We start from the raw sequence: 24,657 nt of genomic DNA, 5'->3' as shown, positions 1-24,657 counted from the left end.
GTGTCCTTGGCCTCTGTTTGTCAGAGGCTGGAGACAGATGGCAGGAGACAAATCGCCTGATCATTGTCTTCGGTCCACCCTCTCTGGGCACCTGGTGCTGGCCACTGTCGGCAGACAGGATACTGGGTTAGATGGACCTTTGGTCTGACCCAATACGGCCGTTCTTATGTTCTTATGTTCTTATGCAAGCCTAATCTTACTTGCTGTCATCTGAGTTAGCATACTAACAATAGGGCTGCGTCTAGACTGGCATGATTTTGCGCAAATACTTTTAATGGAAAAGTTTTTCCGCTAAAAGTATTTGCGCAAGACAGCGTATATACTGGCATGTGCCTTTGCGCAAAAGATTTGCTTTTGCGCAAAAGCATCTGTGCCAGTGTAGACGCTCTCTTGCACAAGAAAGCTCCGATGGTTATTTTAGCCATCAGGCTTTCTTGCACAAGAAATTAACGTTTCTGTCTACACTGGGCAGGAGCGTCAGAGTATTTGCGCAAGAACCACTAATTTTGTACATTACAAAGTCAGTATTCTTGAGCAAATACGTGCGGCCAGTGTAGACAGACGGCAAGATTTTGCGCAAAAGCATTTGCTTTTGCGCAAAATCATGCCGGTCTAGACACAGCATTGTAGCAAAGAGGTAATAATAGTTCATGTTAATATAGGGACTCAATATATAAAAGGCACAGGTTGTTTTTTGTTTTGGGGGTTTTTTTTGGAACTGAACTTTAAACCTAACCTTAATAATGAGTTATCTTCTAGAAACAGAATATATTTTTCCTCAAAAAATGCTATTTATTTAAATTTCTGAGTAATTTAAAAATGTATCAGATTTTTCCATCAAAGCATAAATGTAAGTTCAAAACTTAATTTAAAAAAAAACCTAGAAAATCTGATATAATTCTGCAATAGCATGGTCTTAGCATGCTGAGACTTGAAGGGTGGGATTTTTATAAGGGACTTAAGAATTCATTGGGAGTAAGTACCTAATTTTCTTAGGTCTCCATTGAAAATCTCAGCCTTAAACACAGTAGTCCATGATATCGAGTGATGTTAGACATTATTTGAATATGAATGTAAATATCTGAGTGACTAATATTAATAAAGATAGTTAGTTGTTTTAATCATCATTCATGTCTTTTAGGGAAGGTAATATTAGTAAATATATGCCTGTATTTATTGTCTGAACTTTTGCATGATTTTTATTGTCTGCCCTATAAGAATTCATGAACTAAAGGAGTTGTATTATGTAATGCATTAAATAAATATATAAATATTTGTGCCACCACATGCAAGTGCACAAATATGAATATTTTATAAGCTCATTTTACTACAGGTTGACCCTCTCTAGTCCAGGACCCTTTGGTCCAGTAACATCTGTGGTCTGGCATGATTTTAGTTAGCTGGATGTCCACTTATCATGGGGATGGCCAAGTTTCCTGCAGTCCCATAAAGTTTGTTTACAGCTATCACACCTGGCTCTCAGTGTTCTGTGCTGTTATTTAGCTCTAATATACCCCTAACTGTCTTCTAAGAGTCCAGTAAGCAGTGGAAGTGTTGGTAATGATGATAGACAATATTGACCTCTCATGGTTCAGCACCGGTTAGGTCCCGAGGATGCTGTACTAGAGAAGTTAATGCTGTACAATAGAATTCACTCTTTGTAAATAGAGTACAGCCAAAGTAAGTAGCTACGGAATCAGTTGGTACAATAACTTGGATAAAATAGCTTGTGTATGGTTGGTTGATATCCAGGCTGTGACTGCATTTCCTTACAGTGATGAAGTAAGCAAGAATATACTTGAGTATCCTCATATGGAAACAACACGTGTTCAGAAGCTTATTTAGACTATAAGTTCTCCAAACTATTATGCAGCATCTAAATAAATGGCCAATGTAACACTCATCTTCAAGTGTACTTAGCTCCCATTAAAGTTAGTGGAAGATATGGGCATGCATACAAGGGCAGACTATGTCCTTAGGTCTGGGACAGGCAACTATGAAATGAGTCATCTTTCCTCTTTTCTCCATCAGAGACATTATTACTTCCCCTTGCTAAGAGTGAGCCTGTTCACTGTTCCTCCTTACTGCTACAATTACTAAGGAAAGCAGTAAGGAACTCTATCTCCACCATGAAATACAATGGGTTACTTTGTGAGGGTATTGTGCTTTCTGAGATGTCTGACAGCAGCAGACTTCCTGACCTAAACATTTTTTACTGTTTTGTATCTCTGTACCATATATAATTAGGATTCAAGGCACAGTCTGTTGCCTACTGAAAACAATGTGAGTCTATCCATAGGCTTCAGTGGGCATAGAGTCGAGCCCTTAGCCTCACAAATTGTCCTCTCCTATTTCATTTCTACTCTAACTTTGGAAGATATTTTAGACACAATTTTGTAAGTGTTTAGTCTCAAAAATGTTTTGATTAAGTGAAATATTAAAATGATTGTTTTAATTGAAAACTGTGGGACCTAATGATAAATAAAATCTGTTACAGAATTTTCTTCCAAATTAGGAAATCTGAGAACTGCAATTCAGAACAACAGTGTAAAATCTTAAGTAGTGTAATTGTCTCTGAATTCCAAATTTGAGGTCCTGGAAAGCCATGCTAATACTTACAATATTTCTTTATTAGGCATGCAAAACACCCCAAAATTGGTTCAAAAATCATTAGGGGGCAGATTTTACCACATTCACACATGTTGAATAGTACCCAAGTCAAGTTGTCTCATTACAACTAATGAGACCAGTTAAGTAGTAAGGAACATACTTACTGGCTACATATTTTTTAGATTTCATACTATATCATCAATTCTTTCTTTCACAAATCCTTATGTAGTATTGAATTTCACTAATAATGTCTTTCACTGCTCTTCTTATCACTACAGACTTACAGATTTTTAACAATCTCTTACAACTATATGGGGCAAATACAGAGTTATCAATGAATTATGGCATCAGAAGGATATTTTGTAATACAAGAAAGAAAAGATTCATATCTTTCCAGACCTGACTCAGGCAACCAAATCTTCTTGGGAAAGATTTCTAAATCCTATAGTGGATTTAGCTTTATTATAAATCAATTTCTCACTATATTTTCTAGACCATTCCCTTTTCACCGATAATGTAATACAAATATTTGAGTAAAAGTTGGTTGTGCTCATTCATGTGAATTCTTCAGACACAAAAAGCCTTCCTTTAGGCAAGGGAATTAAGGATGCAGTATGTTGAGAGACTTACTCAAATGATGGTGAATACTTTCTACTGAGTACTAAATGCATCCAAAAATATCTCAACTTCTTAGCTGATGCATGGCCAGATTTTTGTAACCATAATTTTGCAGTGGTCAGACGGGCGAGGCAATGGTCAAATTCATTTAAGATTTTATAGTACATTTAGTTGCACTTGGATAAAGCAGAAATCCTGAATAGGCTTTGAGAGAAAAGTCCGTTTTACTGTAACCCAAAAATTGATTTTCCAAAGTTCAGGGACCTCAGAAAGCTATCTTATGTAACCAAAAGGAGACCCTTGTGATATTGTTTAAAGAAAGATGAAAATGTCTGAGGGCATATGGGAAAAAAATGGAAAAATATGTTTTTGTGACTCCCATCTTGGAATGCTACACTTTCACTCTGGCTATAGGATTAAGTATCTGGGATTAAGTCACCATTGTTTATATATTTATTTAAATTTCTACTTTACAGATATACTTAATGTATTGAGAAATTAATTTTTCCTTTTTCTGTAGGGAGACAGTGGTCTTGAGTGGATCCAACAGTAGACAAGGACTCAGAAGATTTGGTTTCTATTTGTTCTCAGCTATTAGTGGGGGAGGGGATGACCTTGGGCAAGTAACTGTTCCTCAGTTTCCCCATTTGTAAATTGAGGATAATGAAGCAATGTCCTTTATAAAGCTTTGTGAGATTTACCAATGAAAAACACCATATTAGAATAGTACTTACAATTTCTTTTATATTATTTATATTAATACAATCTTTAAACCATTTAGGTCCAGATTCATAGATTGCCAAGGCCAAAAGCAACACTGTGATCACCTTCTCTAGCCTCCTGTATTACATAGGCCACAGAACTTCTCCAATATAATTCACAGAGCACAGATTTTTGCAAAACATCCACTCTTAATTTTAAAACAGGCAGTAATAGAAAACTCATGTTGACATGAACAAAGAAAAGAAATCCACTATCGGGGAGGGATAAGTGCAAAACTGATTGGAGAACCACTCCCAGAGAGTAATCATCTATGATTCACAGTCATGCTAAAAGGACATAACAAGTGGGGTCCTGCAAGAGTCAGTTTTGGGACCGGTTCTGTTCAATATCTTCATCAACAATTTGGATAATGGCATTGAGAGTACACTTATGAAGTGTGAAGATGATACCAAGCTGGTGCTTTTCTGATAAGATTATGATCCAAAATGATCTGGACAAATGGAGAAATAGTCCAAGGTAAATAGAGACAAATGCAAAGTACTCCAATACTATCATTTTATTATTTAAAGTCTGAATGATTTAATAATTAATAGATCATCTGGATAGAATTGTCTGACATCAAGTATAACACAGGCTACAAGACTTCCCTAAATTGATTCCTGTTTGAATTAGAGCAGGGGTGGGCAATAATTTTTAACTAGGGGCCATATCAGAAATTTTTTAAGTGGCCCCGGGCTGCTCTGGAAGGGGCGGGACCTCAGGCAGAAGGGGCGAGGCCGGGACATTTCTGTGCTTCCCCACCCACAGATCCAAATTGGTCTGGGGAGCGCACAAAGTCTTAGTCATTCTCCCCCACCCCCTAAGAGAACCGCCAGCTCTTCAGAACAGCTGGGAGTTCCCTCTAGGTACCTGTGCCCCTGGCAGCAGGAGGAGACTTTGTGTACTCTCCCTGCTGCCCCCAGGTCAATCAAAGCCTGGGGAGGGTGAGCACATGAAGTCTTTCGCTCCCCACCCCTGCCCTGCAAGGAAGCGCCGTGCTTCGAGTCAACTGCCAGCTGAGTAGCAGCTGCTGGTTGACTAAGTACTGAGCCCCTTGCAGGATGGGAGGAGACTTCACGTGCTCCCCCTGCCCCTAAACCCTGATTGGTCTGGGTATGGGAGGAGCATGTCAAGTCTCCTCCCACCTTGCTCCCATCCTGCAAAGAGCAGGCAGCACTTACAAGCACCAGGCCCCTCACAGGGTGGGAGGAGACTTTGCACGCTCTCCCTTCCCCCAGGCCAATCAGGGCTTGGGGGCAGGGGTTGCTCACAAAGTCTCCTCCTGCCTGGCTAGGAGATCGTGGAGCTTCTAAACATCGTGCTCTCCTTGCAGGGTTGGGGTAGGGCAGGAGACATCACGTGCTTACCTCCACCCCCAGACGCTGATTGGCCTGGGAGTGGAGGGAGTGGTAGGGCCCCCATGGGCTGGATCAACTTGCCTGGCAGGTAGGATCCAGCCAAAGGAAGCCTTTTTGCCCACCTCTGAACTAGAGCGTTTCTGTTAGGAAAAAACATCCAAACTTAATTTAAAAATTACTAATGATGGAGAATCCAACATAACTGCAGGTAGAATATTCCAGTTGGTTAATAACTATCATTGTTAAAATGGCACCTCTTAGCAGCACTTCAGAGAAATTCTCTCTTCCATATGATCTGATGTTCTTTCCTGCCATTACTCAGCCCATAGCTTCCATCATTTACTAGGAGCTAGAGCACTTTTCTCTTTCTGGCTTAATCCTCCAGCTAAGTCATATTAAAGTTCTCCCCCTACCAGGGTATCATCTAAATCTTTCAGACTGCTTCCAGTGTTCCCCAAATGGGCTTTTCTTAGGGTATGTCTAGACTGCAGGTTTCTTTCAAAAGAAGCTTTTTCGGAAGAGATCTTCCAAAAAAAGTCTTCCGAAAAAGAGCGTTCACACTGTCAAAGAGCATGGAAAAAGCTATCTGCTTTTTCAAAAGATAGTGTTCACACTAAATGGACACTATCTCACATTTAAGCTGTGATTACAATGGGTGGAGTGGCCATCTGGGCACCTGTGCTTTTTCCTGGAGGCCTCTTCTTTTGAAAAATCTCCCTCTTCTGTGTCCACATATGCCTTTTTCTGCAAGAGCTCTTTTGGAAAAGGCATTCTTCCTCGTAGAATGAGGTTTACCAATGTCAGAGAAAATCCTGCATTCTTTCGATTTGTTTTTCGAAAGAACGCAATAGCAATGTGGACGTAAGTGAAGTTTCTTCAGAAAAATGGCTGTTTTTCTGAAAAAACTCTGCAGTTTATTCGCACCCTTAGGCTATGTCTACACTGCAGGCTTCTTGTGCAAGAACTTTTTACGCAAGAGTTGGCTTGTAGTATGGACACTTCACAAGTTTTTGTGCAAGAACAGCCATTCTTGTGCAAGAAGCCTGCAGTATAGACATAGCCTTAGTGTGTTACTACAGCAGTGACTTGTAAGGGAAGTTGGCCCCACCCTCCACACTGGCTTCAAATCCAGAGATCCTCAACCCAACAGAGGCATTATGAACTCCTTTCTCCTGTTTGAGATTCCCTTGTTTTATTTATCCAAAGAACACAATAGCTCTTTTGGCCAAAGTTTTGCATTGGGAGTTGATGTCCAGCTGATTATGCGCCACAGGGCTTCCTCCCATCCTATACATATGTGCTGTGTCTACATTGGCAATGATTTTGTGCAAAAGCAGCCACTTTTGCTCAGAATCTTGCCACCTGTCTATACTGGCTGCGAGTACTTGTGCAAGAACACTGACGTTCTAATATATAAAATCAGTGCTTCTTGCACAAATACTCTGATGCTCCCGCACAGGGATAAGCCCTCTTGTGCAAGTGGCCAGTGTAGACAGGCAACATGAAATCTTGCACAAGAAAGCCCGATGGCTAAAATGGCCATCAGAGCTTTCTTGCACAAGACAGCGTCCACGCTGGCATGGATGCTTTTGCGCAAAAGCACATCTCTTGCACAAAAGCACATGCCAGTGTAGACGCTCTTTTGTGCAAATGCTTTAACGCAAAAACTCTTGTGTTAGAAGTATTTGCGCAAAATCATGCCAGTGTAGATGTAGCCATGTTCTTTGCTCCTAGATGTACACATTTACATGTAGCTGTATTAAAACACATATTGTTTGCTTCTGCCCAGCTTCCCAAGTGATCCAGATCACATTGTGTGGTGCAGTGGTCAAAGCTCACACCTGGCCATGCATGTTTAAGGAACTGCACTGGGCTCAGAAAACCCCGCCCTGCCACATGTGCAAGAGATGTATAACCTGAGTTAAAAGGAGGCAAAACAGCTCATTAGTGGGCAGACCAGGGAGGAGAAAGGATGTTTAACTTGCAATGTCTGAGAGAAGGCAGGACCCTTCCATCCACAACTGCCTGAAGATACCTTTCTGAGTGGAGGGATACCTGCTTCTGATGCAGCCTGAGGGGGAGGTATTTCCCCCTTTCACATGCTAGCTGAGTTGTGTTGTATAAGGGAAAGGGGAGAGAATTGGAACTGATCTGGCTAGAAGGCCAAGAGACAAGAGGAGGCTGCTACTGTCATGAGGGAGAACTGCCATGCCCACTAGCAGCACTACCAACAAGCACCGGGTGTCCCATAGTGTATCAGTGACTGTCCTCTGTTATTTACCAGCTAAACTTCATATTGCTGTCTGGTCCTGGAAATAATACATATGAAGGGAGAATGAACTGTTAAAGCCCAGCTGTGACAACCTCAGAAATAAATACATCCCTAAAGACATTGCAGAGGTCATGTAGTAGCTGAGCTACAACTAAGATGAGCACCAATGCAAGACCAAGGGGAAGGAATGGAAGTAATCATACAATAAAGCAAAAGAGGGTAGCAACAAAGCAAAAGAAGACAACAAAAAAATCTGGGATGGTACCTTATCTGCCACTTCTATGCAGAACTGGATTCCATATGTGATTGGGACCTCACCCTCAAACACCTCAAGATCCAAATGAAGGAACTTGAGTAGTGTACAGCAATGGAGAAAGATATAGAGGATGCAGATACTACAGACAGACAACAGCTAGTTGAGGGTGATGCAGACCCAGCTCAGATGAGCCTGGAGAAAACCACTGAGGATGTGGAAGGGAGCTCAGGTAGCTGTTTTATTTCTTGGCTTTTGTTTAAAATATATTTGTTTGAAGGCCTAGAATGTCCTGCCCTTTTTCTTCCTTTCCTGTCTCATAACAGTTGTCAGAATTGTGTAATTAAAGAATTGCCTTTTGAAGTAACTGGTTTTTTTGAACAACTTGCTGCACTGGCAGTTCTGGAAAAAGAGACAACACAATAGTAAAAACAAAATATATTTCACCGGGATGAGCACACAAACTTCTAGCATTCCCAAAAGAAAAATAAAAGTGCAGTTTTTTAAACCAGTAACTGTTCATACAGTATCAGTTGGTGAAATGTTCTGAAACATGTACTGTAAACTTCTGAATATGTAGGTCTTTGATTTTCCAGTCTGCAAATTCAAGTCCAAAATAAATTGCTTGAATATGGTGCTTGGATTCAGATGTAGAGAAGGAAGAGATGGTTTTTTACTGGCTTGATGTATTTGCATTTGAATTAGCCATCAGACCCAGGAAGCAGCAACTACACTCCTCCTTTGCATCACTACACTGATTTTTCCACAGAATTCCCTTTTGTCATCTCACACAGCCTCAAGAAGGCTTTTAAACAGGTATTCCTTGAGTTTTGCCAAAATATTTCTCAGAAGGACACCTCACAGTGAGCTGTAATGGCACCATACTTGTGAAGAGGCCAATTACAGACAAAGGGCCCAAAGGGCGCTGAGCCACCTTGAGCACATGCCTCATCTGACTCTTTGGCATCTTCATGAGCAATGTGTCATCCAGAATCAATATTGCCCATAGTAACTATGGAACAATTTACTGCACCATCCCTACACTTACCGCCAGGGATAGACCATCACATTTCACTTCAGTGCCTTGCAGGATCAAATCTGTCTGAAACAAAGAAAGAAGACAAGATGGTAGCTTCCTTTCACCTTTCTGCTCATTCTTTTCCCCCTCCCCTGCCCAAACCAATATGCCTGTCACCTAGAACACAAGATGAAGGCTCAAATCCCCACTTTGGCTTCTGTTTCTTTCTCATGTTGAAACTGCTCAACTTTGTATAACTAACTAAATATTCATTGCACAAAAGTGACAATGATTCTGTCACCCAGGAGTAGGGGCATTCATTTGAATGACCAAGTCCAAGTTCCTGCTCCAAGGACTATTTAAATATTTTATAGAAAATGAAACAAGGTTCAACAGGAGACAGTGAGAGTGCCCCCAGAATTCATCAAAGTGCAGAGGGTAGGGCACGTTAGTGGGAGAGTTGTGTTCAAATTCTTCCTGCACATCAAGCAAAGTGGGAAGCTTAACCCCTGTTTAAAGTGAGTGCTCTAGCCACAGAGCTAGTGAACAAAAACAGACTGACTTGTTGTAAGCACCTAACTGCAGGAAAGAGTTCACAGCCATGAGTCCCAAAGGGAGCACAGTGCCTACTGTGAAAGAGAGTTGGGCTTCGTAGAAGTGGGATTAGGCCTTGCCCCTCTCCTCGGCATTTTCTACTGCTTAGATTCCTACTCAGCTTGCTTCTTTTGTGGATCTCATTCTAATCTGCCTAACTCTCCCCATGAAGTGTACAGGGAGCCTGGGTGCCTAATATAAAGTGGTGAATTCCACTTGTGGCACCTAAAAATTCTGTTTTGTAACACTGAGTCTAAGTACCCATTGTGGCTCTAGCCCTAAACTTCATTTTCCTGATAATATCTAATATTTTTAAATCATAGCACGTTCCAGGTTTTCGTTTGGAACCAATATCAGAAGTAAAAAGGAAGCAGGAAAAGAACATGAGTTATGTGGAGAGGATGAGGGGGAAACCCTTTCAGGCCTTCATCCATGTAAGAAACAAAAAGGGCACCAGCCCATTTTCTCCCTTTGTCAGTTTGTTTTCAGAAAGGGGTAGCCCGAGGGAATTTGTTTGGTTGCTTAGGAATTTTTCCATACCTGTTACAATAATTAACTATTAAGTGCCCAATTCAGCTCCCACTGATTTAAACAGAAAGAGGCCCACAGAATTCAATCAGATAAAAATTCTTAATAAAAATAATAAAAATTCTTAAACTAAAAGATCTTTTTTTTTTCCTTGAACAATTTTAGATTTTTCTGTGAGAGGCACTTTATGGTGTAATAGATGTTATCAATAATATCATCCTGGGCACGTCTACGCAACAGGGCTAAACTCAAAATAAGTTACGCAACTTGAGCTACACTAATTGCATAGCTTACGTTGAAATAGCGCCAAAAGTTGAAATAAGCTATCTACACAACAGTTATTTTGGAATAGAGCACCCTTCCCCTGACTTTCCTTACTCCTCATACAATGAGGGTTACAGGAGTCAGAATAAGAAGCCCATTATTTCAAATTTATTTTGAAATAACATGCTTGCTAACTGGTGTTATTCTGAAATAACGCTGCTGTGTAGACATAGCCCATTAGTCCCTAACCCTGTGGTTTTAGATCAACACTGGGAAAACTAAAAAGGTTTCAGCCAATTTTCTATCAAGTTTTCTGGGTTCAAGGAGAAATTTGGAGAGCAAGGGTAGAGGGCTAACTCAAGTACACCACAACAGAAATCCCTGAATACCTTTCAAACTGAAATAGCTATGTTCCTATCAGCTGTAACAGACACTGACAAAGGACTTCATTCTTTTTTACTAAGGGGGGTGGGATTTGAATTAAAACATTACCCTCTGATGTCAAACAATATTTCCCCCTAATGGAGCACAGAGCACCTGCTCTGTTTCTATAAACCAAGTGATTGATTTTGAATTACTTTTTATGGAAGAGTTACCTTGGGAACAAACCCATACACCAGCTGTGTCACAGCCATCTTTCTGCAATTAGACGATCTGGTCCCCAGGCAGAAAACAATGCCTCTTTATTTAACAAAGGTCAACACTTCCAGGTCAAAACAATACAGATTTGTACTTTATGCTGTTCTATGAAGTCATTCCACAAAAAGCTAGAGAAGAAAATTAAGGGAAAGTGAAAGGAACTTTACTTGTGTGTGTCATATTTAGATGAGGACACAAATACAAAAATATTTAAAGTCTGTTTATTATTATGGTAACCAAGTGTTAGAATTTATTAATAATTTATCAATATAATATTGATCATAGATCTCACATTGTTAAAAGTTATGACAATCCTGACCAATATTTTAATAAGATGGATAGCAAATAATTACTAATACACAGTATGATTTTTTGAGTAATGATAATTCATTCTAAAATTCATGGAACTTTCAGCGGTTGAATTTTGAAAAGTAGCAATCTTTGTCCCAATGTTCATGAAGGAAAATGATTTGATTCTCCAAAGCATAGCCCCTAAATTCAGGGGCTTTTATTTATGAAAATATTTCCTAATATTTTTCATAATTATTGAACTAGAAAAAGCTGTGATACAAAATGGCATGTGGAAAAGGAAATGAAAACAGCACGTTTGGTTAGCTTTTTGCTTCATGTTATCCTACATGAACTTCTCTCATGTTTCAGGTTTATTGCGATCTCTCTTTCACCAGCAGTCCCCTTGTCTGGATTATGTTTCAACTGCCTTTCTTTATTATAGTTGCTGGGAAAGGAATTGAGCAGAGAAACATCAGGCACAATAAATGGAAACTGCATCCTCCGTCCTCAATTGAACAGCATCTCAAAACTCTGAATTACTCTGTTATTTGTTTGTTTTGTTTTGTATGTTTTGTACCTCAGTTAGGATGGTGGAATCCCCTAGTCACTGGCAAAGTGATTTTTTTTATAAGGATAATGGTTTCTCTACAATAATTTTATCAAGTGTGTCCTCCCCTTAAAATAGCAAGTGTTTCAATTCATCTATCACCCTTCCAAAATAATAAATACTAACTCTGCAAAACAATACTTGCTAAATTTATTCTAAGATAATATACTTCATATGGAACCAGGGTGCTTCCCTGTTTCTGAAAACATGCCATTCAGAGTACACAAAAAATGACATCTCGTATAAAAAGTGCTCTTCTCAATGGTATCATTTTAAGGCTTGATCAGCAGTTTTTGAGCACTGTTTGTAAGTCCCTACCTGGAGAATAAAGGGCTAGCAACTAGCAGACAAATGTATAAGACAACCCAGTAGCTGAAAGTTGAAATTAGAGTAGAAATTCAGAGTAGAATTTAATATTAGCCAGGACAGGCAGGGATTGAGTCTCCAGCCTCTATCTGCCAGATAGAATGGGATGGATTACTTGATGATTACCTTTTCTGTTCACTCTCTCTAAAGCACTTGGCATTGATCACTTTAGAAAACTAGATAATGGTTCGGTTTGATCCAGTATGGCCATTCTAATGTTTTTAAATCAGGTGTGAACTTTTAACAGTGAGGATAATTAAACACTGAAACAATGTAACAAGGGTTATGGTGGATTCTCAGTCAGTAGAAATCTTAAATCAGGTTTGGTTGAATTTTGATTCTCCCTTCCCCCCCCCCCTTAAGGGACCTGCTCTTATTCAAACAAGTTAATTCAGTGAAGTCCTATGGCTTATGTCATCAGGAGGCTGGACTGGATGATCATAATAGCCTCTTTTGGCCTTATCATGTGCAACAATATTTGTCCTCACTGCTGATTCTCTACACTCTTCTACCCATGCACCCTCAAACCAGTCAAACTTTCTCATACTGCTCAAACATTTTCTCCTCTTGCCATTCCAACCTTAAGACTTCTACATCTCTGTCCTCTCCCACATCCTGGATTTTTGTCTCAGCAACAAAGCCTTCTTGCAGTGTGGTGAAGGAGAACGGTGCTATAAAAAAGGGGACTGAAATGGCTCTCTCCGCATTCAGATTTGTTAGGTGTTCTAGACCTAATTATTTTTTCTAAACTGGATATAGGCTTAATTATTTTTCTAGACTGGATTAGAAATGTATTACAAGTAATATTTGGCACTGCCACTGACTAAAGTGTTTTATCTCTTCAACATGCTTTGCAAATAGAATCCTACAATGTTTATGAGTAAATGATATCTTTATTCTCTATCTGCATTAAAAATGAAGCACCTAAAAGTGATCTCATTTTGTCAATGGCAGAAATTATTAGAACTGAGATATTCTAGCCTGGAGTCCTTTTCTTATACCAGGCTGCCATTCTAAGGTAACATCTTCCAAACACACTGTCTTGTTCCTGTGTAAAACAGTAGTAATTTCACATGGATGCAAATCTGTTTCTTTTGAAGATGCCTTCTTTGTTTCCTTTAGACCTCATCCATTAACAAAGGTTTCTGTAATTGCTTTCTTATAGAACAAATGTTTCTCTAGAGCAAGACATAAAAAGTAATTCTTCCATTCTACTCTGTACTGATTAGGCCTCAAGTGGAGTATTGTGTCCAAGTTCTGGGAATCACATTTCAGGAAAAATGTGGACAAGTGGGAGAAAATTCAGAGAAGAGCAACAAAAATTATTAAAGGTCTAGAAAACATGATCTATGAGGGAAGAGTGAAAATTTTGGGTTTGTTTACCCTGGAAAAGTACATGAAAGGTTGTTAGAAGGAGCAGAAATAAACATTCTTCTTAACCTCTGATGATAGGACAAGAAGCAATGGGCTTATACTGCAGCAAGGGAGGTTTAGGTTGGACATTAGGAAAAATTTCCTACTTGTCAGGGTATTTAAGCACTAGAATAAATTGCCCAAGGAGGGTGTGGAATCTCCATCCTTGGAGATTTTTAAGAGCAGTTTAGAGAAACACCTGTCAGGGATGGTCTAGATAATGCTTAGCCCTGAGGGCAGGGAACTGGACTAGATGATCTCTTGACATTCCTTTCAGACCTAAATTTCTGTGATTCTTTCCATACTAAGAGGCAATGTTGTTGTATTCCCCTGTTGGAAGGTGATGATAACTAGAGCTTCCTTTCCTTGTCTCTCTGCTTGTCTAGGGATGGAGTAGACTGACAAGTCTGTATCTGAGATTTGGTGGGGCCCATCCTTCCAGAATTCCCTTCTGCCTGCTTCTGGACACACCTCCTTGTCTGCTGTGCCATATTTTACTAAAAAGGAGAGTGAAAATGACAAGAAATCCTACCCCCGTCCTAGAATCCTGGCATGGGTAAAGACTCTGAATAAGACTTCATCAGGAACTCTGCAGAAATCATTTTTTTGTACTCCAGGCATATTATGTCTCTCATGCTTTCCTAGTAGCCAGAGCAATGTGAGACTCAAATCAGTGGGATTATTTTTTCTGTAAGGTAATGAGTTCTGAACGCTGTATCTGGTCAACTGCGACATTTCAGGGAGTGTTCCAGATATCAAAGGGAGAAATCCTATTAATTTTTGTGAAAGGCAAAAAAAATGGAAAAGGTTGTGTGTGAGTGTGAGTGTGAGTGTGAGAGATCTGTATAAACTCTCCCTTGGCATCGGGTGATGAGCTGGGAATGGGGGGAGGGGAGACTTCAAGGCTGTATTTACATAAACACACCTACTCTGTCCAAGTATCTAAGGAAACATCTACACTGCCCACTTATTTCAAAATAAACTACAGGCAGTCCCCGGGTTACGTACAAGATAGGGACTATAGGTTTGTTCTTAAGTTGAATTTGTATGCAAGTCGAAACTGGTACATATTGTAGGGGAAACTCTAGCCAAACATTTCTCCAGAGCTCAGTTTTATTCTCCCACACCTCACTTCCCTCAGTCCTTTATTCTCAAGCTGAGGTGTCTGCTGAGAAAAGCCGTTCCGCGTCTCCCTAGTCTGCTGGGGGGGGGGGGAGGCGCTAGCTTTGCGTCTCCCTGGTCTGCTGGGGGGAAGCAGCTAGTGCGGGGTTGCCTCACCCCATTTGTAAGTAGAGATCCGATGTAAGTCGGATCCATGTAACCCGGGGACTGCCTGTATTCCAGAAGAAATACTCCGAAATAGCTTATTTTGAAATAGGACATCTACATTACAGGGAAGCCTCCAAATTAGTCCAGGGTGGGCTTCCCTGATGTGGTCGTGCTACCTCGATTTAGAGCCCCAAGAGGCATTGGGGAGTAATTAGTTTGAATGGTCCTGGGGAGGAGCTATTTCGAAATAGCATCAGTGGAGTGTCCACACTATTGCTATTCTGAAATAGCTGTTTCAGAATAGGCGTTATTCCTTGTGGAATGACATTTACAGAAGTCAGAATAAGCTGTCCGTGGTTTCAAATTTATTTCAAAATAATGGAATTGCTATGTAGACACTCATGTTATTATTTTGAAATAATGTCAGTTATTCCGAAATAACTGTGCTGAATAGACACACCCTAACAGACAGAGCTGAGTTGCACAAGTTCTCAATTTTGGCTGGTGTCGGGTTACAAATCACTTTAGTGCTAAATTCAGGGTAACAAAATGTTGTTATCCATATTGTATGAATAAAAGCTGGCAGGACTGTACGTATCATGTTCTGAGATCATGCTCAAATGCACTGACCTCGCTAAGCAGAGGATTTGGATTCCCCATCTGATTGGAAGGCAGACGGAGTTGGGTATAAATTGAAGTATAAAGTGCTGAATTTTCATCAAACGCTTCCATTCCCTTAACTTTTAAGCTACCAATCTTGTTGTATGCATGCTGTGTCGCACATAGCAGGAAATAATAATAAGGAATGTGTAATCAAGTTCTGCCTGGAAATGTGAGCTCTCTCTAAGAGTCATGGGCATATTTTGAGCTGCTGAAAACATTTGAACAGCTCTGCAGCTTCAAAGTGAAGTATAGAAATACTGAATTCATCACATAAACTTCAGTTCCCTTAATTTCTAAACCACCAGTCCTGTTGTATGCATGCCGTGTAGCACATTGCAGGAACCATAATAAGGAATGTGTAATCAAGTTATTGAATCTCAAAGGGGATAAGCCTCAGGACCAGATGGAAGCAGCCTAAGAAACTAAGGGAAATGAGAAAAGAACTAGCAGTTGGTTGAGGAGCTGATTATTAATTGTTCTTCATAAAGCAAGGGAAACAACAAATAAGAAAAACATCAGAAAGCAGGTGGTACAGTGAAAGACCTCCTTTCATTCACTTCTGCAAGGTTGAAGCACCAATCCTGATTAAAAAGAGTATCCCACTGTTTGGCACAATTTGACATGACAGTCAGTCTCTATGAAAAAGTGAGCCATGGTTAGAAAGCAAAGGAGCTGTAGTCAGTCACATAGCTTCGTGAGAGGTAGCATGCACAGTACCTATGTCAAAACTGAGTGTAACTTGTAGTACCAACCTCCCACATTCTAGAAGACTGTACTTTCTTTGTTTTTGTAAGAACTAAAGACATAGGTTGAAATCCTGACCTCGATGCCATCAATAGCAACACCGCCATCGACTTTAGCGAATATATCTACACCATGATAAAAAGTCAATGGCCTGGACTCCCCGCCCAATTTCAAACATCTGTATTGAAATTTTTCAGCTACACCACCTAAGTCCATTGTACCTGTCATGATTATGAGAGAGGGCTAGCAGCTGGGGAACTAAGGGGTTAACTACACCTAGCCAGGTGGAGTGGCCAATAGAAATATAGGTAGGACTTTCAACTGGGACAAAGTTGTAACTTAGTTACGGAGAAAAACTAACCGTTTCTTAAAGTGTGCCCAGACATCAGACCTCATCCCCAAAGAGAAAACAATAAAACCTAACTGATTTATCTAAACTTTACCCTACTTACAGAAAGTGAAGAAAGAGTCTTTTCTTCGAGGGAGAGAGAGACATGCTTGTTTCTCTCAGTAGCTACAGAGCAAACCCCCCAGAGACAAAGGAGGAAAAAACAAAATTCCTTTGTCCCAGTTGAAAGTCTTACCTACATTTCTATTGGCCACTCCACCTAGCTAGGTGTAATTAACCCCTTACTCCCCCAGCTGCTAACCCTCTCTCATAATCATGACAGTACCCAAGTCAGCTAACCCAGACTCTGACACACAGTCCTGTGGGATTTTTATCACACTGAAGACCTACCAAATAGAACCAGAATAGGATGCCTGGAGTCCAAAGAGCAACTAGAGTTACTTCTGCACCTGAGGCTCGGAATCAATTATTGTGAAATTTTGTTAAGTTTTGCACACGACTTGCAGAAAAAGGCTTTCATCCAGAAAACCAAACGTCTACTACTAAAAAGCCAATTGTCTTTTTGGCAATTGAGGGCTATCTTTAGTATAGAGTGAGGGGTTATGCAGGTAAAGGAAGCCAGTATTGTTCAGATGGTCACTTTTTTCCTTAATAAAATTTGAAAATGTTAATGCTATCTTTAAAAATATGTGATTGGTCAAAACATGACAGAGACAAAAGAACTATAGTAACATGTAGAGGTAAATTGGCATCTTTTATAGTGTCATAAAGTGTCCAGTGCCAGCTGCTGTGAGTTTGATTTAAAAGCTGTCTTTAACAATGTTCCAATTATATCTATATTGAAAGTCTTGATTTTTCCTATGATGGCAAAGTTTTTTTGTTTTTTTGTTTTAATTAGCAAAGCAATCTGTGCCAGTATATTGATTTAGTTTATGTTTCAATTTATAAAATGTGCTCCATCCACTTCACATCCAGGTGCATGTACCAATTATACTAAAGCAGTGCACAAGTTTGCCTCTTAAGAATCAGAGAGGGAAATGACAATTCCTCTACACAAATTCTTCTTCTATTCCACTCACCATTATCCCTCATGAAAGCACTTTAGAAAAGACATGCACTATGCCTTAAGGGAACAGAAAATCTATATTAAGAAATCTTTTGTTAGAATGTGTTCAATAATGTGATGTTAAACACATCTTAGCACTTTATGTTGCTAAGCAGAAGTCGTTTTTAACATGTCATCTGAGCATGACCATGTCTATACAGAGTGTTTTACATTAGGGTATGTGATCTAACATGATGTAATTTCCCAGAGTAAGACAGATGAGCACACCTTCACTGCCGAGAATGATGTTTTTACATGGAAGTAACTAATATGTGTTAGCTATTCTCCTGCACACTGTTAGTGGAGAAAAGACACTACAGACAATCCCCGAGTTACAAACACATTGACTTACGACCATTCGTATTTACGACCAACCTCCTATGCAGCTGGAACCCGAGTTACGAACAAAATCTGCACTTATGAACAGCGCGGCCATACGTAAGTGAATGTAATCCGACTTACGAACAGATCGAGTTACGACCTAGTGTTTGATACATAACTTGTTCGTAAGCCAGGGACCGGTTGTATAGATTTTAAGATTAATTTTCTGTGAAAAGGTTCCGCTCCAAAACTAAAAAATAACACTAGACGTATCTAGCCAGACAGTTGAAAGAGGACACTTAACACTGGTGGATAACTAGGATTTCAGGGGGAAACCCCCCCAAACTCTGTGAATTCAAGCACCAATGTCTTGTTCCAAGACTAGATAAACTCCTTCAGTCCTAAAGGTAGAAAGCTCCACATTATCCTATATAGATCCTACCTTATTGTGTATCTGAGTAAATGGAAAGTAATCATAAATTGAACCTGATGATACAAAACAATTGTGGAAACTTAACACTGTATAACAAACTTCAGAGAAATTTTCAAAATAAAAATTCAGAGATTAAAATGAGGGAGGAGGGGAAAGAAATAGCCCTAAGCAAGACCAGTGCCAGATTGTGATTAATGGTTACAATCAGTAGTATACAGCAGACCTGGGTAATTCTGCAATGGGGTCTTAGAAATCAGTGTTAACGTCATTACTTATTATTTTAGCTTTGCTTTTTTGGCTAATTTTATAGTCATGTAGGATCTTAATGAAATTAGATAGCTATATCAATATTTTTAATTGGCTGAATTAGATAACGGAAATAATGTAAATATTGAGCAATATGTTGTCTCATCAAGTGGATACATTCTACTGCATGTCTGAAATTTCATAGTTTGAAATTCCTAGCAGCTACATGTAACTGTTTCTGTCATAACATTCAAGAAATGAGTTTGTTGTATTCTGCTTATCACCCTAAATGTATTAGGTGTAAATTTATGATAATTTTGCCATTGCTATATTCCATCAATATGTTGAAGAATGAACCACCACAACATGTCTTTTTCTGCAATGTTGTCATTACAATATTGACTTTTTATCACTGGGATTGTATAAAAGAATCACCTTGTAAATAAGCACAAAGATGTGCCAAATAAAGCAATCACACTGTGAAGGCTGCATAGAACCTGGGGAAAGTCTAAAAAACCATTGCAAATTATTTTTAGTCAACAAATTAACAGTACTTTCATATTTAAAGTTGAAAATGAAAAATCACAGATGTCTTAAATACACTCACGGTTTAGCACAGCATAATTTCATAATAAGGGAGAATGCACTAATAGCATCTTTTGTTTTATTCCCAGAGGATAGCATTAAGCATGATAAACTATAGATTGCCATTAGCCCTGTGTAAGATACACCAGATTTATAGATAATGCAGTCAAGCATATGATGCCTTTCATCTGCTAATGGAACAAAACTGGGACAATCGGGAAAGGATAAGAATTATACTGCATGGCCTGGCCCTGCAAGATGCTGAACATATTCATTTCCAAATAAAAATCCAGGGACTTCAGTGCAGCTTCTGCTCAACCACTCAGAACTTCCAAGGGGATAACTACATGCCATTTGAAACAAGGGAAGAGCTGTGGTTTAAGGTACCCATACTTTGCAAGTCATGAATGTTGCAAAAATATGTCAGCTAGTGTGTGGAGAAAGAAGACTCCAATTCACTAATTCAACTGCAAAATAATATTCATTAGGAAGGGACAGATCATATAATACATTTTCTAGAGACAATAATTATCAGCTAAATTCAGCAACATTCGCAGAGTTGAATATTTCTGTTGCATAGTCATATTAATGGATGGTCTACACTAAATGGTTTCTAGTTACTTCTCAGAATACCGGGCATGATCTTGGCATCACTTACATTCATGTATGTCTAATTTTTGGAGTTTTAAAGATGAACTATGAAACTAAAGTTTGTTTGTGATCTGCACCTTTCCTTTATGAATTTATATAAACAATCTCACTGTGATAATTTTAAGGGCTTTGTTTTGGCTTTGGGAGAAAGTAATTTATGTCGCAAAAGTTAAACCCAGATTTTTCTCTTTTTCCTAGAGATTTTGGCAGTTGTTAAAGCACAATACAACATCACCAGAGGTTCAAACCTGAGCTGTAGTTCTCCTAAATATTACACAGTCTGATGTGTGAATGGAGTCACACCCAGATTTAATTTGGCTTGCTGAAGCTAATGACTGCAAAGACCTGTTTGTTCATCAACTCTATCTCTCCATCAGTAAAGGAGTGTTTTCCTTTTGTGGTTTTATCTGAGTTTTGACTGGTTTACTGTGCCAAGTAATGGGTTTCTTTTAGCTCCCAATAAACTTCAACAGCATACCACAGCTCACTATCAAGAAACGTTTCCTGACTGCAGCCTAAATTTACCCTTTCTTTTTATCCCATGACCTCTACTCAAACACTTTTGTTACTTAAAAAACAACAAATAATCTCATAGCACTTTATAGACTAACAAAACATGTAGATGGTATCATGAGCTTTCATGGGCACAGCCCATTTCTTCAGTGTTATTCAGTAGTCCCCTCTCTCTGTTGTTTATACCTCCACTTTTACAGAATTAAGTCACATTCCCCCTTTAGTTGTAACTCGGCCAAGTTACATGGTTAAGGTTTTAAAATCTTTCCTCACTGATCAATTCTTCCAGACTCCCTTATCATTTTAAGTCGGTTTCTTTGAGGTCCCTCTTGTTTGTCAATATGGCTGGCTATGAGGTTGTCATACCTAAATTCTATGTTCCAGATGTTATTGCACAAGACCCCTTTAAAGATGGTCTGTTGTTTTCCAAGCTTGAAATATGATCCCTCTTCAAACACAGCCTAAAATTCCATTTTAGCTACCATACTGTACTGCGTACGCTTGCGTAACTAGATATCCCCTTAGTCTTGTTCAGCACTCTGCCTCCTCCAATTTCACCTTCCCATTATTATTAGCAACACAAGGATTATTTCATGCTCCCTTGTGTGTACTGTGAGTGTAATGATTTAGGATGAGTCTGTGACCCCCATTTCTGCCTTTCTGGAAAACTTCCTTCTTCACCACTTCAAGATTCAGTAACCAAGTAGCCAGCAGTGTTTGTTTTGGTACATGAAGACCCAGAGTTTGCAGTTATTCAGCATCTTCAGGAGAACATATTGGCATGAGCAGCAGAAGATGTAGCAGTGGACATCTTTGGGGATATAAAAATTGACGCACATCTTCCTTGGGAATTCAATTTTTAATTGAATTTAGGAACACTCTGTAAAGTAGGTTGGTAGTTTTTTCCAGTGAGGGATATTAGATGTGCATTTATGAGCAGCTCTAAATACATGTTCATATTACGATAAATTTATTATCAGTTTAGAAATGTAGATTTAGCAGAATAAGCTATAGTGATGTAACTACTTTTGTACTGGTATAACTGCATCCATGCTAGATAGTTGTACTGCTTTAACTATACTGGTATCCACACAAATATAGTGATATAAAAATTGTATGTAAGCAAGCCCTCAGAGAAGGCATGATTAACAGAGCCATTCATGGTGTGGAGAGGTTCAGTTGTGATGCCAGAAGAGAAATAGAATCACTTAGTCTACCTTGTACCCGAGGTACAGGCTTGTTAGTTATTTATTTTGCTAGTATCTACTACATCTCTCTGTTTGTTAATCACACACATTTCCAAATCTCCTTCTCTTAACATCTGTTGGAGCTTGAAGAACCATAATCATCCAACATAAGGGGATACAATGGTACCAGATTGTTGATAGCAGTGGCTAGTGAATGATCATAAGGTCTCACTAGATCTTGTATTCCCTGACCTATTGATTGGATAGAATTCTTGTAGGGACATTTTGGAAGTTGACCTGTTCCTTAGTATTTAAAGGGACAGATCACAGATTCGTACGGTTTGTAGATTCCAAGGCAAGAAGAGATAATCTATTCTGATCTCTTCTGTAATTGCAAAGCTAGTGCATGTTAAATGAAGCCACATAAATTGTATTTTACTTTTTAAAATCAGGAGCAAGTATAAAGAAGCAGACCTTTAGAAAAACCATTAAAATGGTTCATGAATAATTTTCCGGATAAAACTCACAAATAAAGACTATTTTTCTTTCATGGTGTCATGTCATACATGAGCATCTAGATAACCACCAGATATTTGTGAAATATCTGAATTCCCAGAGTTTCAAGCATTTTAGCACAAAGAAATATTCATATTAAAATTAATACCAGAAGTGTATTTTTGTCATTTCCTAGTCTCAGTCTTACTCCTGCACTTGAAATGGGTGCAAAAATTACCATGTGATACACCATGAGTAGTCCTCACAAAGCATTTTCACACAGCCCATTGTTTGAACATTTTTATGCAATCTAGTTGTCAAGTATTTATAACTAATACAATAGCAGAAAATATATTGACATATGAATGATTCACAAAGAGAAGAGACAGGTAAAGCCACAAATAAAGTGATTTGCAGTGAATAATCTGACCAACTCTGCCAGGAAAGATTCTTGTATAATCCTATTGTCTGCTTGTTCACTAAATAAAAATATTACCTGATCAAAAACCTTTTTTCCATTTTTCTAATGGAAAAAAATGGAGGGAGGGAAGAAAAGCATTACAAGGAGACAAGTAAAATAACAAAATCACACAAAAAAGCCCATTTTTTGTATTTTTCAGTTTTACTGACAAATTTGTTTAAAAAATTCACACTCTCAACTCACGGAGTTTGAACTGGCTTCATACTCCCAGAGGTATCAAAGCAGCATAAGCAAGTTTATACTGCTGCTTCCTGTTCTGTGAATAAACAAGACTGATGATAGTCTCTGTTTATTTGCCTCCTGGATCTTGAGCCTTTAAGACAGGGGTGGGGAACCTCAGGCCTGGGGGCTAGATATGGCCCCTCACTTGCCTGGATCCAGCCCCTGAGGTTCAGGGCTCCCCACCAGCACTGGGGAGTCAGTGATGGTGCTCCAGACTCCTTCCCACCACATGGCTGGAGCACACAAAATCCAGCTTCACATTTTCCCCCATATGAGCACTGTTACGTAGCTTCAATCATCAGTTAGAAATGAAGGAGGCCTATTGGCTTTTCGAGCCAACCCCTTGCAGCTTAACATTGTACTTTATAGCACATTTTTACTACTTTACTGAATCTAGCTGTTTGTCCTGAAAAATCACTCTCTCGTGTCTGCTGCACTTCAATAAAACTATTACAGGCTACACATGCAACTGATGAGAACTTCCACTCCATGTAAGAGGCTGGAAGACTTTTTTTCCTGGTTTATCCAGCTATGTAGACTCTCTTCTCAAACCCTATGCAACCAACACCTCCAGTTATCTCCGAGATACTACTGACGTCCTAAGGAAACTACAAAACGTCGATAACACCATCCTTGCCACCATGGATGTAGAAGCTCTATACACCAACATCCCACATGAAGACGGATTACAAGCAATTAGAAACACTATCCCAGAGGACACCACTGCCAATCTGATAGCAGACCTATGTAACTTTGTTCTCACCCACAATTATTTCCAGTTTGAGAACAACTTATACCTCCAGATCAGCAGCACAGCCATGGGTACATGCATGGCCCCACAGTATGCTAATATCTTTATGGCTGACCTAGAACAACGTTTCCTCAGCTCCTGTCCCCTTTTACTCCTTCTCTACTTATGCTACATTGATGACATCTTTATGATCTGGACGCATGGCCAAGAAACACTGGAGATATTCCACAGAGATTTTAACAACCTACACCCCACCATCAATCTCAGCCTGGACGATTCTACACGAGAGATCCATTTCCTGGACACCACAGTACAAATCAGCAATGGAAAATTAGACACCACTCTCTATAGAAAACCCACTGACTCATAGAGTTACCTACATGCTTCCAGTTCCCATCCAGAACACACCATACAATCCATCATCTATAGCCAAGCCCTTCGATACAACCGCATCTGCTTTAATTCCACTGACAGAGACCAGAAACTTCAGGATCTCTACCAAGCATTTATAAACCTCAACTACCCACCCGGAGAAATAAAAAAGCAAATTGAAAGAGCCAGACAAATACCTAGAAACCATCTACTTCAAGACAGACCCAAGAAAACCAACAATAGAACACCACTTGTTATCACCTACAACCCCCAACTTAAACCTGTCCAACACATTATCAATAAACTACAGCCTATACTGGAACAGGATACTAAACTCCAGTAGGCTCTGGGAGACAGACCCATAGTCTCCTAGGGTATGTCTACACTACAGTGCTAATTCGAACTAACTTAATTCAAATTAGTTAATTCGAACCAAGCTAATTCGAACTAGTGAATCTAGACATAAAAACTAGTTCAAATTAGCATTTTGCTAATTCGAACTAGCATGTCCACATTGAGTGGACCCTGAACCGAGGTTAAGGATGGCCGGAAGCAGTGCCAGCAGGGCATCAGATGAGGACTTAGAGCGTGGAGCTGCTGTCTCAGGCTAGCCGAGGGCTGTGCTTAAAGGGACCCGACCCCCACCCCGGTCCCCACCCCGGCCAGACAGTTCTCAG

General features: G+C 39.5%; 1 long non-coding RNA gene across 2 annotated transcripts in view; it reads right to left on the bottom strand.

The window, feature by feature from the left end:
- The window catches only part of LOC142827227 (uncharacterized), a 96,519-nt gene that overhangs the window by 49,236 nt on the left and 22,626 nt on the right, over positions 1-24,657 (bottom strand). The window contains exon 3 of one of the 2 annotated variants that reach the window (XR_012901812.1): positions 8,922-8,975. The exons of the other annotated variant lie outside the window; for it this stretch is intronic. This is a non-coding gene — a long non-coding RNA (uncharacterized LOC142827227). The remainder of the gene's footprint in view (positions 1-8,921; positions 8,976-24,657) is intronic. 2 annotated transcript variants of the gene reach the window in all.

This window comes from Pelodiscus sinensis, chromosome 2, assembly GCF_049634645.1.
Source record: "Pelodiscus sinensis isolate JC-2024 chromosome 2, ASM4963464v1, whole genome shotgun sequence".
Taxonomy (NCBI): domain Eukaryota; kingdom Metazoa; phylum Chordata; order Testudines; family Trionychidae; genus Pelodiscus; species Pelodiscus sinensis.
Note: the sequence above shows the minus strand (reverse complement) of the source record. Positions and strands in the feature narration are given on the sequence as shown.